General features: G+C 42.9%; 1 long non-coding RNA gene across 1 annotated transcript; it reads right to left on the reverse strand.

Moving 5' to 3' along the window:
• Positions 1–215: 215 nt before the first annotated feature.
• Positions 216–3,923, reverse strand: LOC133261759 (uncharacterized). The gene is made up of 3 exons (XR_009741128.1): positions 3,725–3,923; positions 1,564–1,597; positions 216–488 (listed from the first exon to the last, which is right to left on the reverse strand). It is a non-coding gene; the product is annotated as an uncharacterized LOC133261759 (long non-coding RNA).
• Positions 3,924–16,985: the final 13,062 nt, after the last annotated feature.

A 16,985-nucleotide genomic window follows, 5' to 3' on the forward strand; every position in this document is an offset into this window, starting at 1 on the left:
GTATAATTCGATGCATGAGACAGGGTGCTCAGGGCTGGTGCACTGGGATGACCCAGAGGGATGGGATGGGGAGGCAGGTGGTACGGGGCTCAGGATGGGGAACACATGTACACCCATGGCTGATTCATATCAATGTATGGCAAAACCACTACAATACTGTAAAGTAATTAGCCTCCAATTAAAATAAATAAATTAAAAAAATAATTTCAATGAACTGTTACGAGCCACATCCTTATCTCTTTACTCAGTTTTACAGAAGGCCCTCTCCCCCAGGAAGTGTGGAGGAGGAAGAGATGAGAGAAGCCCCATCTTGCCACAGATAACAGGCACCAGAATAGTGGTGTGAATATAGTCCTGGGAAATGACTGAGAATCTGGAGGTGGCATCATGGAAGACTTCATGGAAGAAGTGATGTTTGTTGAGTGGGATACTTGTGCTCACAGCTGGGCTGTATACAGTCAAGTTATGGCTCCTGTCCTGAAAACATTCTGAATCCAGCCAAGGAGATAAACATGCATGAAATAAAGAACAGAACAACCTATGGTTACATGTGTGATACAAATGCATTGAAATTTTTGGAACCGAAATTTATTTTCCTATCTCTGTGCTACATAAGACATTAAAAAAAAAAAAAATTAGGACTAGGCAAAAGCAACTTAGCTATTTGTTCTGGAAGAGACTTGCTTCTGGAAGTTAGCATTGAATAACTAAAATAGCTCACTTGTCAAGATTTACAGCTTGCTTGTCGATACTCTAAGACTCTTGATTTGTGGGGTCATCAATCAAAAGCTCTTGTGTCATTAACTCTCTTCAGTCCTATCTAGTTCTCTGTCTTGCACGACCTGCCTTAAATCATCCATCCTTGGCCCTGAAACACTCAAAATATCCTTCCCTGACTCCCTGCTCTGAGATACAATTAAGACACTCAAGTGAGTTCAGTAAACTTAGTTTTGCTTAATTGGAAGTTTTTTCTAGCAGCCTTTTTGAGAATTGACAGAATTTAATAATTTTCCATAAAGACAGGTATCTAGGTTATCTCGTAATTTCTGTAGCCATGCAGTTTGTATATAAATACTTCCTTTATCTCAGGGTGTCTGAGGATGGAGCCTAGAGATTAGCATGCTCTTGTTTAGTCACTAAGTAGTGCCTGACTCATTTGTGACCTCATGGACTGTAGCCCACCAGGCTCCTCTGTCCGTGGAATTTCCAAGGCAAGAATACTAGAGGAGGTTGCCATTTCCTTCTCCAGGGGATCTTCCTGATTGAGGGATTGAACCCACGTCTCTTGCACTGCAGGCAAATTCTTTTCAACTGAGCTACTTGGGAAGCCAGAAATAAAACAATAACAGTGACCAAAAGGTCACACGGCTAAAACACTAATAAATCCCTGGACTGTGGTAAAGCATTCATCTTAGCGGTACCCAGACTGGGGGGGGGCGGGTGGCACTTATGTTTCCTGGGGGCGCTGATGAACTGGAACTGAGATTTAAATGACAGCTGTGGGTGAGGTTTTATTTACTTATTTATATTTTAAAATTTATGGCTGAGGTTTTATAACCTTACCTTATTCCTTAATCTCTAGTAGCCAAGGTTCCTCCTGGAGAAAAAGCAAAAGCTTAAGTCATGTCAGTGCCTGGGAATCAGATGTACATTCAGTTATCTGACAAACTAGGTACAGAAGGACTCTTCAAGGGGCCAACTTCCAGAGAGAGGGAACAAAACTCATTGTTAAGGCATGTGCAGGGATACACAGCCCTTGGTTCTCGGTCTTACCCAGGCTCCATCATTCTAGGAGTGCATGTATACTCTCGGCAGTGCTTACAACTGCAAACCATCTTACCGGACTCAGCAAGACCTTACTGGGGCCCAAACAACTCTGCTGTGGTGAAACAGCCCAATTCTTGGCAGGTCAGGGGGCTCAGAGGGTTAGGAGCAATGAGGGCTGGGCATCTCAGAGGCTCCCAGAGAGGGTGCTTGACAGAGAAAGAGAGATAAGAGAGGCTGGCCCTAAGACCTGAACACGTATAAGACATCCTAAGCTAAGCTGAGAAGGTAAAGAGACAGTCATCACTCCCGCTGTCTGAGTCTCTGTGTCTGATCACATCGCACCTGGGGGGCTGGGACCGCAGCAGGCAGAGCATTCATCACCTCAGCGTTTTTGTGCTTGAGAATCAGGAAGGAAGGCAGAGGAGTTGGACACAGTCTGTCACCACCTTGTATTTTCCCCATTGGCTGCACATATTGATGTTAATTACACACCCTAGTTTTTTTCAGGGCAGTACTGATTTCAAGTGATCTGCCCCCCTGTCCCGGGAGAGCAGTGGGGATAAAGAAAAGAACTGAGGAGCCCCAAACTATCAGTACTATAGCTCCAGTGCTACTCCTAACCAGCTGTGTCTTTGAGGAAGTCCATTTCTCTCTCTCAACCTGCTGTAGAAAAAGGAACTAATATGAACCGTATGGAACGATGACACAGATTTCTGGCTTTCGTGTCTCGCTTTTCCCCAGAGTAATCAAAGTGTGCTAAGGCACAGGACTGACTGGCTAGTGGACCTTTCACCACCTTCCATGCAGAAGATGTGACAGCATTCTCCCCAGTGATGTGTGACGGAAGTGACGAGTCCCCTTCCTGCCCTGGTGCCTTGGGACCAGACCAGGCAAGGTCGTGTTTCCCTTTTCCATTGGCTGCACTCCTGACAAGGTACCCACTCAAAACTGGACAAAGAAGACTTCCCTGGCAGTCCAGTGACTAAGACCCCACGCTCCCAAAGCAGGGGGTCCTGGTTTGATCCCAGGTCGGGGAACTAGATCCCACATGCTGCAATTAAAGATTCCACATGCCATCACAACAAAGACTGAAGATCCCATGTGCTACAACTGAGACCTGGTGCAGCCGAAATAAACAAATATTTAAAACAACAACAACTGGACAAAGAAACAAGATGGAGAGGACCCAGGGCCCAGAATAATTACAGGGAGGAGAGCAGCCTACTGAGCTGGTCTGTTTATGTGAGGAAGAAACAAGGTGTCTTGCTTGAGCTACTACATTTTGGGGATCCTTACAGTTTAACCTTATCCAAGTTGGGTGGATCTCACAGAACTGTCAGAAGCCAAAGGAAATAAAGGATGTGACATCCCCTTGTAAACTCACGTGTTTTACAGAGAGATTACTGCAGCCACATAATTGAGTGAGCCATCAATGGAAACAAGAATTTTGAAAAACTAAGAATACTCCAAACTTGGAAAAACTGCCAAATGGCATTATCCAGCCTAATCTTCCTAATGGAGCAAATTAAACAAGGGTAACAGGCACAGTGTTGCTGCCTGAGTGTTTGGTATCCATCCTGTCTAGGAAGTAGTGGCCACAGAGCCTGAGTAGCCACATCCCTGCTCTCTGCTTCCTCGCATGCTTAGGCTCATATGAGGATGGCCCGAGTTCATGTCCATCACTCTGAGAAGTGGTCTTAGGACTCCAGATTGTGCCTGGGGCCTGCTCTTGGCTGAGGCCCCGTGCGATTGTCTGCTCTCCACTTCCAAGCTCACTCACAGACACAACTTAAGCAATTAAACAAGATCGACCACTAGAATCTCCCTGTTCCCTTCATTACAGCCCTTCACCAACTCCCTCAACATCCGTGAGAAAGCGGAAAGCAGGTGTAGCGCTCTTAACCTGACAGCAAACAGATGTTTGAGGACGGAATGAGCCAGCCCACGGGGGACCTACAGGATCAAAACAGAACTCAGCACAGCTGCCCTGCAACGGCATCTGACCGGGGCTGCCAGGCCCACTGTCCACCCAGAAAGAGTGTCACGGCCGCCCCATCCTGGGCCAAGGCACTTGGCGTTTCGACTGTCAGAGATGAAAGACTCATTTCTTTGGATTTCCTAGGAACTATCCTTTCAGAAGATGCAACAAGTCCTGGGGGAGGGGCCCCACGTGTTTCATTATTACTTGCTCTGCTGAGTCACAATGGAGGCTTTGAGCCCTCACGGGGAGGCGCACACAGAGCCCCCCAGCTACAAATGACAGAACTCGGCGGGTGCGTGCGTGCTCAGTTGCATCTGACTCTTTGTGACCTCAACGATTTGTAGCCCACGAGGCTTCTCTGTCCATGGGATTCTCCAGGCAACCTACTGCAGTGGGTTGCCATGCCCTCCTCCAGGGGATCTTCCCTACCCAGGGATCCAACCCGCACCTCCTGCGAGGGCTCCTGCATCGGCAGGCGGATTCTTGACCACTGAGCCACCTGGGAAGCCCCTTGACAGAACTGGGGGACAGAACTTTCTCTCCCACCCTCCAGCCCAGGCAGGCCCTTTCCATCTTACTGCACTTGGTCCCCAGAGCTGAAAAGGACAGAAGTCAAGAACATTAATTGGGTCCAGTTTCTGAAACCCTCTTTGTTTACTGCAATTTAACCTCCTGAGAAACTGAGTTTTGCTTCAGGGCCTTCTCTGCCTGTCTGATTGCCCCTGTTTCACTGTCTTCTCATCAGGTGTTCTTGTCATCGAGCAGTACAAATGACAGAAATTTTCCAGTAGCCCCGGCAACATGAAAACGCCAGAGAGAGAAAAGAGCTCAGAGCTCAGACCTCAGAATGCAGTAAAAGACCAGTGTGTGTCTCACCTGGGCACAGCACCACGGAGGCTCTGTCCAAAAAAAGTTGTACACAAACTTCACCTTTGAGTCACAGGCCATCCACCTACTGATGAATTTATACCAAACAAGGCACAGTCTGAATGCTTTGGACCAGTTTTGGAAGCAGAAACCTATTTCTTTCCCTCCAATTTTCAATGTGACACACTTAAGTTGGTTTCTGATCTTTCTTTAAATTCGTTCCCTGCTGTAGGCCTTGATTCTCCTAAAGACCAGTTTCTCCTCCCAGCCTATGATCATTTGACCTTTCTTGGAGGAAAGTGTCATTTACTTCTTCAGAGAGAAAAGGAAGATCTAAAAGCCTATTTCTAACTTGTACTTTCACCGTATTCCATATCAAGATAGAAACTTCCTTATCAAAGGACCCCATTAGTCAGACAGGCTCCTTTTGACTTGAGGTAGATGCCTTGGAGGAGAAATTCTGGGAAAGCAGAACCTGAAACAAATTCAGTAGTAGGTGGACCTGGAGATGAAGCCCAGGTTGGATACTCACTAGCTGTAACAATACAAGCTAATTACTTCATGACTCAGTTTTCTGCTCTGTAAAGTGGAGATAAAAACCGCTTTCTCAGGGGTTTGGTGTCATAATTAAGAGAAATAACACATTAAGTGCTAGGCTGTTGTTTAGTCACTAAGTTGTGCCTGACCCTGTGACCCCATGGACTGTAGCCCGCCAGGCTCCTCTGTCCGTGGAATTTCCCAGGCAAGAATACTGGAGTGCGTAGCCATTTCCTTCTCCAGGGATCTTCCTGACCCAGGGATCAAACCTGAGTCTCCTGCATTGGCAGGTGGGTTCTTTACCACCGAGCCGCCAGGGAAGCCCAAGTGCTTGACACTAAATAATTATTAATTCCCTCATTTCCCAACATCCCGTAGATTAAAAAATTGGAGAGGTTAGTAGCATTCAGACTGTGGTTTCTTGAAGTATCATCCAGGACTGTTTCCATTATAAAATACAAAGTGACATTACAGGGAATTCCCTGGTGGTCCAGTGGTTAGGACTCCACAGTTTCAACTGCCAAGGGCCTGGTTCAATCCCTGGTTGAGGAACTAAGATCACTAGCCTTGTGGCACAGGGGGAGATAGGAGGGGAAAGGGTGGCTTTCACACACTCCGCTTCAGCACTTGGCTTCACACAGTGGATGCTGTAGTCTCAGGTGGATCCGGTCATAGGAAAACAACTTCGTGATGAGAGGAGAATAGAGCAAGGCAGAGTGAACTAGACTTGGTTTTGACTGAAGGCAGTACGGACAGAAGGTATGGAAGATGACTTCCAGGGGACTTCCCTTGGTGGTCCAGTGGTTGAGATTCTGCGCTTCCACTGTAGAGGGCACGGGTTTGACCCCTGGTTGGGGAACTGAGATCTCACATACCACAACTACTGAGCCTATATGCCGAACTAGAGAATCCTGTGAGCTACGAAGATCAAGCACAGCCTAAATTTAAAAACAAACAAACAAAAAAAACAACAACCATGACTCTCAGGTTTCTGATAGGAGCAATGGGATAGACAGTGGCGGTAACCAGCGTTGAAGACAGCCCTTGTGATCCCTGTCTCCTGGCATTCACACCCTTGTGTAGTACCCTTCCACACTGAATTGTGGCTAGTCAGGGTAACCAACAGAATACTGAGAACCTGATGCTGTTTGCTTTGTGAGTCTGAGTCACGATGGATATAACAGCTTTCTCCTTGTTCTCCTTTGGATCAACTTGCTCTGGAGGAAGCCAGCCTCTCTATGGAGCCCAATAGAAAAGCCTACAATGGGGAGGAACTGAGGTCTCCTACAGACAGACACCATCAACTTGCCTGTCATATGAGTGAGCATCTTGGAAAGGTCTGTACAGTCAAAGCTATGGTATTTCCAGTAGTCATGTATGGATGTGAGAGGTGGACCATAAAGAAGGCTGAGTGCCAAAGAACTAATGCTTTCAAACTGTGGTACTGGAGAAGACTCTTGAGAGTCCTTTGAACAGCAAGGAGATCAAATCAGCCAATCTTAAAGGAAATCAACCCTGAGTATTCATTGGAAGGCTGATGCTGAAGCTGAAGCTCCAATACTTTGGCCACCTGATGTGAAGAGGAGAGTCATTGGAAAAGACACTGATGCTGGGAAAGACTGAGGGCAGGAGACAGGTGAGAGGATGAGATGGTTGGTTCACTGACTCAATGAAATGAGCTTGAGCAAATTCTGGGAACATGAGTTGAGCAAATTAGTGAAGGACAGGGAAGACTGGCATGTTGCGGTCTATGGAGTTGCAAAGAGTCAGACATGACTGAGTGACTGAACAGTAACAACATCTTGGAAGGTGATCTTCCATCTCCATTCAAGCCCTCAGATGATTGTAACCCTGGCCAACATATTGACTGAAAATTCACGAGAGAAGTTAAGCCAGACTCAGTGGTACAGTGGTAAAGAATTCGCCTGCCAATGCAGGAGATGCAAGAGACCTGGGTTCAATCCCTGGGTCCAGAAGATTCCCTGGAGGAGGGCATGGCAACCTGCTCCGTATTCTTGCCTGGAAAATTCCATGGGCAGAGGAGTCTGGTGGGCTACATCTATGAGGTTGCAAAGAGTCGGACACAACTTAGCTAAGCTAAGCCCAAACCCTTGACCCACAACAACTGTGAGATCATCAATGTTTATTGTTGTTTTAAGCAATTAGATTTTGCAGTGATTTTTTTTCCCACATCAATCGATAACCAATTAAACATTAATGTCCCATTGGGGTTTTTTGAAGGAAGAGTGATGTTTGGTTTGGGCATGTTTTAAGATGCCATCTAAGTGGAGATATTGAGTAAACAATTATATTAACACATCAGTGCCTGAGGCTCAGAAGACAGCCAGGCTGGAGATTTAGATTTGGGAGTCCTTAGCATATGGATGATACTTGAAACCAAGAAAAAAGTGTGAAGAAACAGAAGAGAAGAGAACAAGGCTTCTGGGAAGAAGTGATAGCTGAAATAAATGTTTCTGCAGGAGGAGTAGGAGTGAGTCTGAACAAGGATCTGGGGACATGAACTGAACTGGGCGGGGGGAGAGGGGAGGAATTCCAGGGCCTTCAGGAATTTAGGGTGTAAATAAACTACTCGTGGAAAGTGGAGTCTGTTTGAATTGAGGCCATGTCTATTTCTGAGTATCTCCTGAGTGGATAATAAAGTTCTCAGTCCATACAGGCACCCCCTCCAAAGGCCATTCCTGGTTTAGTATTAAAGGAAAAATGAAATTGAAACATAAATATAAATAAAATATTTGTGGTTAATAAAAGACACACATGCGACAGAGGAGTCTGTTTTGCAGATGGAAAAATTAGAATTAGCAATAACAAAGGAATTGGTAATATATTCTGTACTTCCTCAATCCCCTTTTCACAAGCCACGTGGTTTGGGAAATATGTAGTCCACCCAGCTAACTTATTCATTTCTATGTGTCCTGGTTGCTACATTGAGTCTGTATTAAAATGAAGTTTTCATGTTTATATATGGAATGCTATATTAAAAATGGTATAGAAAATACCTGGAAAGATTTTATAAACGTGTTAGATTATAAGACTCAAGTTAGTACAGAAGTAGCAATCAGAAAAAATGTATAGATATTTACAAGTACTCTATACTATTAGATTGGCCCAAACAGCAAAGGTCTATATACACAATCCCTGTGTTCAATAGAAAAGAGGAATATGTTTTCTTCTCTGACCATAGACATGTGAGAAAGGATTAACTCAGCTACCTGACTTTTGAAATTTAATGGATGTATTTATGGAAGAATATTAAAGGCGACTGGTCTTGGTTCAAAAATGCTAAATTTCCTGAACCTGGACTATGTTTTCTAAAATTCAAGATGCATTTAGCAAAGCAAGGAAAAATAAATTCAGGCTGCTAGCTTGGCAGCTGGTCTGGATACAGTATTTTGCTCTGTTTACTCTGTCAGGAAGCCAGTTCCATTTGATTAAATTCTGAAATTAGAATGCATGCACTCTGGAAGATACCAAGCAGCTTCATGCTTTTACCCGTATGGAAAATGTGATTAAGGAAATGAACTCAATGGCTGTAGCATCCGAAGAGATCAATGCAACAGCTGTATTCAACTAGGCTCAATGGGCTAGACCTTTACTTTATTAAAATGGATGGCTTTAGCATAGAAACTGTGTCCACACCACAGAGCTGCTGTATTGCTCTGAACTCAGGCCGAGAGAGGAGCCAAGTGGAACTGCCATCCAATATTATGGCAGCAGTGTAAGATGCAGAACCACTGTCACATCACACAGCTTAAAATCAGCCCAAAGAAGAGATAATTAAAGAATTTATATGCACAGTCTTCCCACATCAACGTACTGGATTACTTTCAAAATTTCTGGTATGTCCTAACTTGGCAAGTTTTACAGAACTGCCCCACAACAGTCTTAAAATTCTCTGTGCTATGGCAACATGTTTTGCTTTGCCTGAAATGAAGTGGGCCATGAATAATAATTTATATGTGAAATACTGTCAGAGGCCAGATATAACCAGATATCCCAGGCAAAAAAATACCTCAATGTGTTCATTTACCTAGTTAACATGAGGTAAATGGTAGGATTTTATTGGAATATACTTAAAGTGCGCCTGTGAGTGCCAAGTCTTCACTTTGGCCATATAGGCTTGTTAATAATTTGAAAAATGGAAATAGAATTGGGTATTGTCATCACACCTGTGAAGCACAGAAGATCTGAAGTGAATGTGATCTAAGAGATGCTGACTGAGAATAAGACTTCCTAGATCCAGCAGTACATTGATATGGACTCCACATTCCAGGAGCTAATCTTCAGGTTCAGAGTCAAGGAACTCTGTGCAAGGGACTTCAAGTGTCATCAGATTCTCTGGCCTGTTTCATGCTAACCAAACTCATAAAAAGTAAATGCATAAAGCAGAATACCAACAATCATGGGACTTGTAAAACTCAAGTAAGTCGATGAGTACATTCTCTTCCTAAGGATGCTCCGCAGATGTTTGCTTGGTCAGCTTGGAGCCAGAGCAAGAAGAGCTGATGGATCTCACTTGTCAGTTTTATCTGGCTTTGTATTCATCTCTACAGATTAGATGTTCATGTTCCTATATTGGTGCATGCGCCTCAACCGGAGAAAGCCTGTTAAATTCTTTCCTCTTCTACTGCTTTTTTAGAAGTACCACATAGGCTGTCCTTTCTATTAATGCAATTTCTGAAACAGTTTAAGACAAGTGATTCAATAGAGCTGATACTGTTGTTCATTAGCCTAGACTGTACCTTGTACCTGGTTATCATCCATGATTATTTTGAAAGGATCTATCAGGAGAACAACCAGACATTGATGGATTTATGTTATGTCTTTTAAAATATGAACATCACCTAATTGAAGTTAACATGATTAAAGAATAAAGAGAACACTAATGTCTTTATTAAAACACTTTACAGATGGGATTTCCCTAGTCATCCAGTGGTTGAGAATCCACCTGCCAATGCAGGGGACATGAGTTTGATCCCTGCTCCAGAAAGATCCCACATGCCTTGGGGCAACTAAGCCTGTGTGCCAGAACTACTGAACTGTGCTCTAGAGCCTGCAAGCTGCAACTAGTGAGCCCGTGAGCTCTAGAGCCCATGCCGTACGATGAAGGAAGACGCCCGCGTGCCGCAACTAGGGAGTAGCCCCCTGCTTGCCGCAACTAAGGAAAGCCAGAGTGCAGAAACCAAGACCCAGTGCAGCTAAAAAGAAATAAGAAGTTTAAAAACACACTTTACATACACTTTAAATGTAAGCAAATATTTTCTGATAAAAATTAAAAATTATTTTGTAAATTAAAAAAATGTATTCATCAGATATTACAACTTTTACCAAATGTCACCACTCAAAAATAACATTTTTGCCAAAATTATTCCTAGTCTTTTCTATATATATATTTTTTATATAGGTTAGAGCATATCATATATACAATTTTATATCCATTTTTAAAATCATATGTAACATAACTGACATTATAACACACTGTAATACAAAGAAATTCTTATGTTGCTAAAACTTCATATTTGAATGGCTCAATGGAATTCCATCTTATATCAGAGACTGCAAGCTCAGATGGCTTTGGGGACCAGATAGGTAACTAAAATATGAAAAATGTAAGGGTATAAAACACAGGGGTAACTGAAAACATATGCCCCACTAAAGGCATTCAAATTTAGCATTATTTTTAAATATGTGCTGGCAAAATCTAGAGGAGAAAATAAGCAAGCCACAGAAGAATATGTACAGTATAATACTGTTGAGAAAAATTTGCACAACCTGAGGTTGTGAGTTAAGTTTTATGTGGGGCAAAATGAGAACCGCAGCCCAGGAGAGAGCATTTCAGATAGCTCTGAGAAACTGCTTCTAGCCGGGAGGAGGAGATAGGATATACGAGTTTTGCAACAAAGGGCACACAGGAGGGATCAAAAGATTACTCTTAAAGAAACCAGATATGTCAAGTTAAGGGATTTAGCACTTTTCTAAGTATGGCAAGATTCAAGAGCCTGGGCTCACTGAAATCATTCCTTTGATAGACACCTTGGGCTATCGAGGGCCAGTATCCTGTGCTTTCCCATCCTGGGGGCCCTCTGGGTGGCCACTGGGAGGCTGCAATGGCTGAAGGCTCGGCAGTGGGCAGGCCGGTGGTCCACATTCTGAGTTCCCCAAGAGCTCGTTATTGGGATGGCTGTCATGCTTGACAACTGCAGCATCCTTTGTTTACTGATATGGCAGGATTCATTTTTCATTCACGTGGGTAGTGGTTGCATATCACTTAACACTGTCTTGTACATATTATTGTGTATTTTAAAGGGGAAAACCACCACCTCCCCCAGACTGCTAGCTAAAGAAAACTTCTGCCTGGATTTGGCCACCAGTCGCTAGCTGGCTACCCCAGCACTAGTTGTATAGCGTAGTCACCGAGAGTATAGACTCTGAGGCCCGGCTGCCTGGCCAGACTTCAATCTCCACTCCACCACTAAATAGTTTTGCGCCCTTGGGTATAGGAAATGCAGCATTTCCTACCATGTCAGTAAACAAGGATGTAACAGTCAATAGCGATTGCAGCTCTCTGGTGTGACTTGGTGAACTCTAAGGGAATACAGAAAGGAGAATACCTGCTAAAGGCCACTGAACTGCCACCACTCCCTACAGTGAGCACAGAAGAGTGGGAGGGGGGAGGGGAAAATATGAGAAGACAGGATACTAGACCCAGATAGCTGAGATGTATTTGAAAAGAATGATTTCAAAGAGCCCAGAATCTTGCATCTTCCCATTCATAGAAAAGTGCTAAAGTCCTTAACTTGAGATATCTGCTTTTCCTTAATTAACAATAATATATTGTTGTTCAGACTATTTGATCCTTGCTGCAAACTTTTGTATCCCCTGATTCCTCTGCAATCCCTTAGGAGCAATTTTCTCAGGGTATCTCGAGAAGCTGTCTTCCAGACTTGAAGTCCTAACAATTCCTACCAAATAAACATAACTCTCAACTTTAATGCAGGGTTCATTTATATATTTAACTTACATGCAGAGTAGACCATGCGAAATGCCAGGCTGGATGAAGCACAAGCTGGAATCAAGATTGCCAGGCAAAATATCAATAACTTCAAATACACAGATGACACCACCCTTATGGCAGAAAGTGAAGAGGAACAAAAGAGTCTCTTGATGAAGGTGAAAGAGGAGGGTGAAAAAGTTGGCTTACAACTCAACATTCAAAAAATGAAGATCATGGTATCTGGCCCCATCACTTCATGGTAAATAGATGGGGAAACAGTGGTAACAGTGATAGACTTTATTTTCTTGGGATCCAAAATCACTGCAGATGGTGACTGCAGCCATGAAATTAAAAGACGCTTGCTCCTTGGAAGAAAAGTTATGACCAACTTAGACAGCATATTAAAAAGCAGAGACATTACTTTGCTGACAAATGTCTGTATAGCCAAAGGGACGGTTTTTCCACTTGTCACGTATGGATGTGAGAGCTGGACAATGACAAAGGCTGAGCACCATAGAATTGATGGCTGTGAACTGCGGTGTTGGAAAAGACTCTTGAGAGTCTCTTGAATAGCAAGGAGATCAAACCAGTTAATCCTAAAAGAAATCAACCCTGAGTATTCATTGGAAGGACTGATGCTGAAGCTGAAACTCCAATACTTTGTCCACCTGATATAAAGAGCCAACTCACTGGAAAAGATGGATGCTGGGATCTTTGATCTTTGATCCCTGATGCTGGGAAAGATTGAAGGCAGGAGGAGAAGGGGACGACAGAGGATGAGATGGTTGGATGGCATCACCAACTCAATGGACATGAGTTTGAGCAAGCTCCAGCAAATAGTGAAGGACAAGGAAGCCTGGGGTGCTGCAGTCCATAGGGTGGCAAAGAGTCAGACACAACTGAGCGACTGAACAACTCAACTTTTAGGTTGCAGGTGACTGCTAAAATTCTCTGCAAACTAAGGCTCAAAGGCATCTGGCATCTTCCCATGCATGGAAAGATGCAAAAGGCCAGCCCTTTGCCAATTTTTACAGACACTTTCAGCAAGAATGGTTCATACTTGCTTTTTTTTTTTGGCCATGCAGCATGTGGGATCTTAGTTCCCTGACCTGGGATCAAATCCAAGCCCCGTGCAGTGGAAGCGTGGAGTCCTAACCACTGGACTGCCAGGTAAGTCTGGGTTAGTATATTTTTAAGTGGTTAGAAGAACTGCCCTAGACCACTGTTATGGAATTGTGAATGACTTTGGAAATTAGCTTTTGCTGCAGGCTTAATAATGTTTCTCTGTGAATTAAGCCTAAAGTTATAAAGTAAAATAGAACTTATACACCAAACCTATACTGTGGTAGAGTTATTTCCACAACTAACCTTGTTTGAATCACAAGCAATTTCAAGCTGCTTTATGTACTTTACTATGCTATTAATAAGTTAAGAAGTGAGTTCTCCATATTCAAACAAATTAGTAGAAGACACATTTTCTGAGTTCAAACTACAGTTCCATCAGTCTTTTGGATCTAGATCTAAGTGCAAAGATAATTTTCATATAATTGAGGAGCTTCTGCCTAAACTTCAATTAATCTACAATGCAATGACATGCTAAAAGGCAAATATCAAAAGAAGAATTTAATAGAATTATATAAATGCTTTCCAATGAATATGTTCAGTTAAAACCATATGCTCATAGGCTAATATCAGTATTTGGTGGTACAGATGAAAAGAAAATCTCAAAGATATTTTCAAAGATAAAATATATACAATTCATTAAAACCCATCATTTTCAGAAGAGCATTTGCTTTTGATTCTGATGATAGGGAAGACCAACTTTGAATTCTAGCTGAGCAAAAAGAATTCCATCTTCTCAATATTATTAGTGTTACTGAATTAAACTTGGATCTGCTTGCCTGTGAGCGGTAAAGCCAATCTACTGACACTTGGTTGTGGTGATAAAAAGTGCAATGTTTATTGTAAATGTACTAATACAAGGAGGACAGTGGCTGGTGCTCTAAAAGCCCAAACTCCTCAAACGCTTTTAACAAAGCATTTTTAAAGGCCAGGTGAGGGAATTACCAGGCAGTCCAGTGATCAGGACTTGATACTTTCAATGCCCGTGTCCAGGTTAAATCCCTGGTGGGGAAACTAAGATCCAGAAATCAGCACAATGTCATGTGGCTGAAATAAAATAAAGGCCAGGTGAGGGAGGAGGGGTCACAGGTTATGTGATCAGCTCATGCACAATTCTCTGACTGGCTGATCATGAGGTAACAAGGGTGGTGTCACAGGAGTTAACATTATCAGTCCTTAGGCTCCAGTAGGCTTGGGGTTCTGTGCTCATGGTTGTCAAGAAGTTAACATCTTCCATTTAATGTGGTGGCGGTGGGGTGCTGGGGGTGGTAAATGTGCATCAAATACTGTTATCCAAGCACTTCAGAAGGGAACTAAAGTAGAAGATATGGAGGGACTGACCATAGGGCCCTGCTGAGTTACAGTAGTGACCTGGCGTATAGCAAGTACTCTGGTTTGTTTGTTTGTTTTTCTTTACTTGTCATCTATTTTAGACACTTCAGTTAAGTTCAGTCACTCAGTCGTGTCCAACTCTTTGTGACCCCCTGGACTGCAGTGCCCCTGCAGGCCTCCCTGTCCATCACCAACTCCTGGAGCTTGCTCAAACTCATGTCCATCGAGTCGGTGATGCCATCCAACCATCTCATCCTCTGTCATTCCTTTCTCCTCCTATCTTCAATCTTTCCCAGCATCAGGTTCTTTTCCAATGAGTTTTCACATCAGGTGGCCAAAGTATTGGAGTTTCAGCTTCAGCATCAGTCCTTCTAATAAATATTCAGGACTGATTTCTTTAGGATCCAGTTTAGGATTGACTGATTGGATCTCCTTTTAGTCCAAGGGACTCTCAAGAGTCTCCAGCACCAAAGTTCAAAAGCTTAGCTTTCTTTATAGTCCAACTCTCACATACATACATGACTACTGGAAAAATTGTAGCTTTGACTAGATGGAACTTTTTTCATAGTTTAAAATTATAAGTAGGGAATTTTCAATTAAATTAAATATTTATGTGCATAAATGTGCATGCATGTGCTCAGTCACTTTATTCATGTCCAACTCTTTGCAACCCCATGGACTGTATAGCCCGCCAGGCTCCTCTGTCCATGGAATTCTTCAGGCAAGAATACTGGAGTGGGTTGCCATGCCCTCCTTCAGGAGATCTTCCAGACCTAGGGATCAAACTTGAGTCTCCTGTATCTCCTGCATTGCAGGCAGATTCTTTACCCAACTATCCACCTGGGAAGCCCAATCTGCATAAATATTTGTCCATATCTTGGATGAGGTGTAGGATTTTGTAGGTTATTGGTAAAGAATCCGCCTGCAGTGTAGGAAAGTCAAGTTTGATCCCTTTGTCAGGAAGATCCCCAGGAGAAGGAAATGGCAACCCACTCCAGTATTCTTGCCTAAAGAATTCCATAGACAGAGGAGTCTGGCAGGCTATAGTCCATGGGGTTGCAAGGAGTTGGACAAGACAGAAGCTAACACTTTCACATTCACTGGATTAGGTCATGTTCCTAGTGACAAACTGATTTTAAATTGAAGCAAACCTTCAAACAAAACTAATATTTTTACTTATAAACTGATATGTTTATTTAAGTTATTTAATAGAATGAAAAATTAGAACAATTCTAAATACTCAGCTCTTGGAGGATGATAAAATAAATGCTACATAATCAGAATAATAGTCACATTTGGCCTCCAGTGAAAATATAGAAAGTGAAGAGCATAGTTCTCACTCGTAACAACAGACCAAGTAAGTGACAATGGCATGGCTTTTTTTTTTTAATTGAAGGAAACTTACTTTGTCTTATCATTTTACTCTAATTTGCTCAAGCAACTGGATACCTAGACCAAAGAGACTACTGTCAACTACAAATTCTCACTTGCCATAGGCACTTGCCATTGACCCCTAGAAAGACGAAATCATGTGCTGTTGCAGCTGCTGAAAGGCGTTCAGGGTGGACAGCAGAAATGACACCCTCCGTACCGGGGAGGAGGTGGACTGGCAGGACAGGTCTTCAGATAGTTAGATATTTTCAGGAGCAATTTTATAAGCCCGATTCTTATATCTTCTCATATCTAGAAAAGTACTAAAATCCTTCATGGTGATGACTGCTCCTCACGACTAGCAAAGGCTTCATGAGAGCAGAAGAAACCTTCAGGAAAAATATGTGCGTGATTGCATGTACTCCCCCACACCAAAATCTCATATACACTAACCTTCCCCCTGCTTCTTTGGAGCAGTTTCTCAGAGCTACCTGAGGTGCTGTTTCCCAGGCTGCAGTCCTCATTTCACCCCAAATAAAACTTAACTCTCAACTTTCATGATGTGTGTGTGTGTGTGTGTGTGTGTGTTTTTAAGTTTACATTATAGTTCCTGCACTTCCCTTCCTGGAGTGTTCCATTTTTGGATTTTGAGTCCATGGAGAAATAGCCGATCTGTGAAGTTCATTCATTCATTTAACAGGCATTTATTAAATTTCTACTTTGGGGGCACTTAATAGGTTTGAATATATATAAAGATTAACTTAGACAAGTGGTCTGCCCTGAGACAATGTAGTAAGGGAGATAAGACCTAGATTACACCTCTATTCTTGAAGCTAGGTGTGACGCCTTACTGCAAACATGTGAACAGAGGATGAGAAAGGTGGTTCCAAAGAAAGGAAGAACCAAGGTGTTGCTATAGACAATGTATAGCTAGTTAGGTAGACTATCAGAAGTTACTACACTTTTTCTGTTCTGTGAGTCAGTACAGTCCATGTT

This window comes from Bos javanicus, chromosome 15 (genome assembly GCF_032452875.1).
Source record: "Bos javanicus breed banteng chromosome 15, ARS-OSU_banteng_1.0, whole genome shotgun sequence".
Taxonomy (NCBI): domain Eukaryota; kingdom Metazoa; phylum Chordata; class Mammalia; order Artiodactyla; family Bovidae; genus Bos; species Bos javanicus.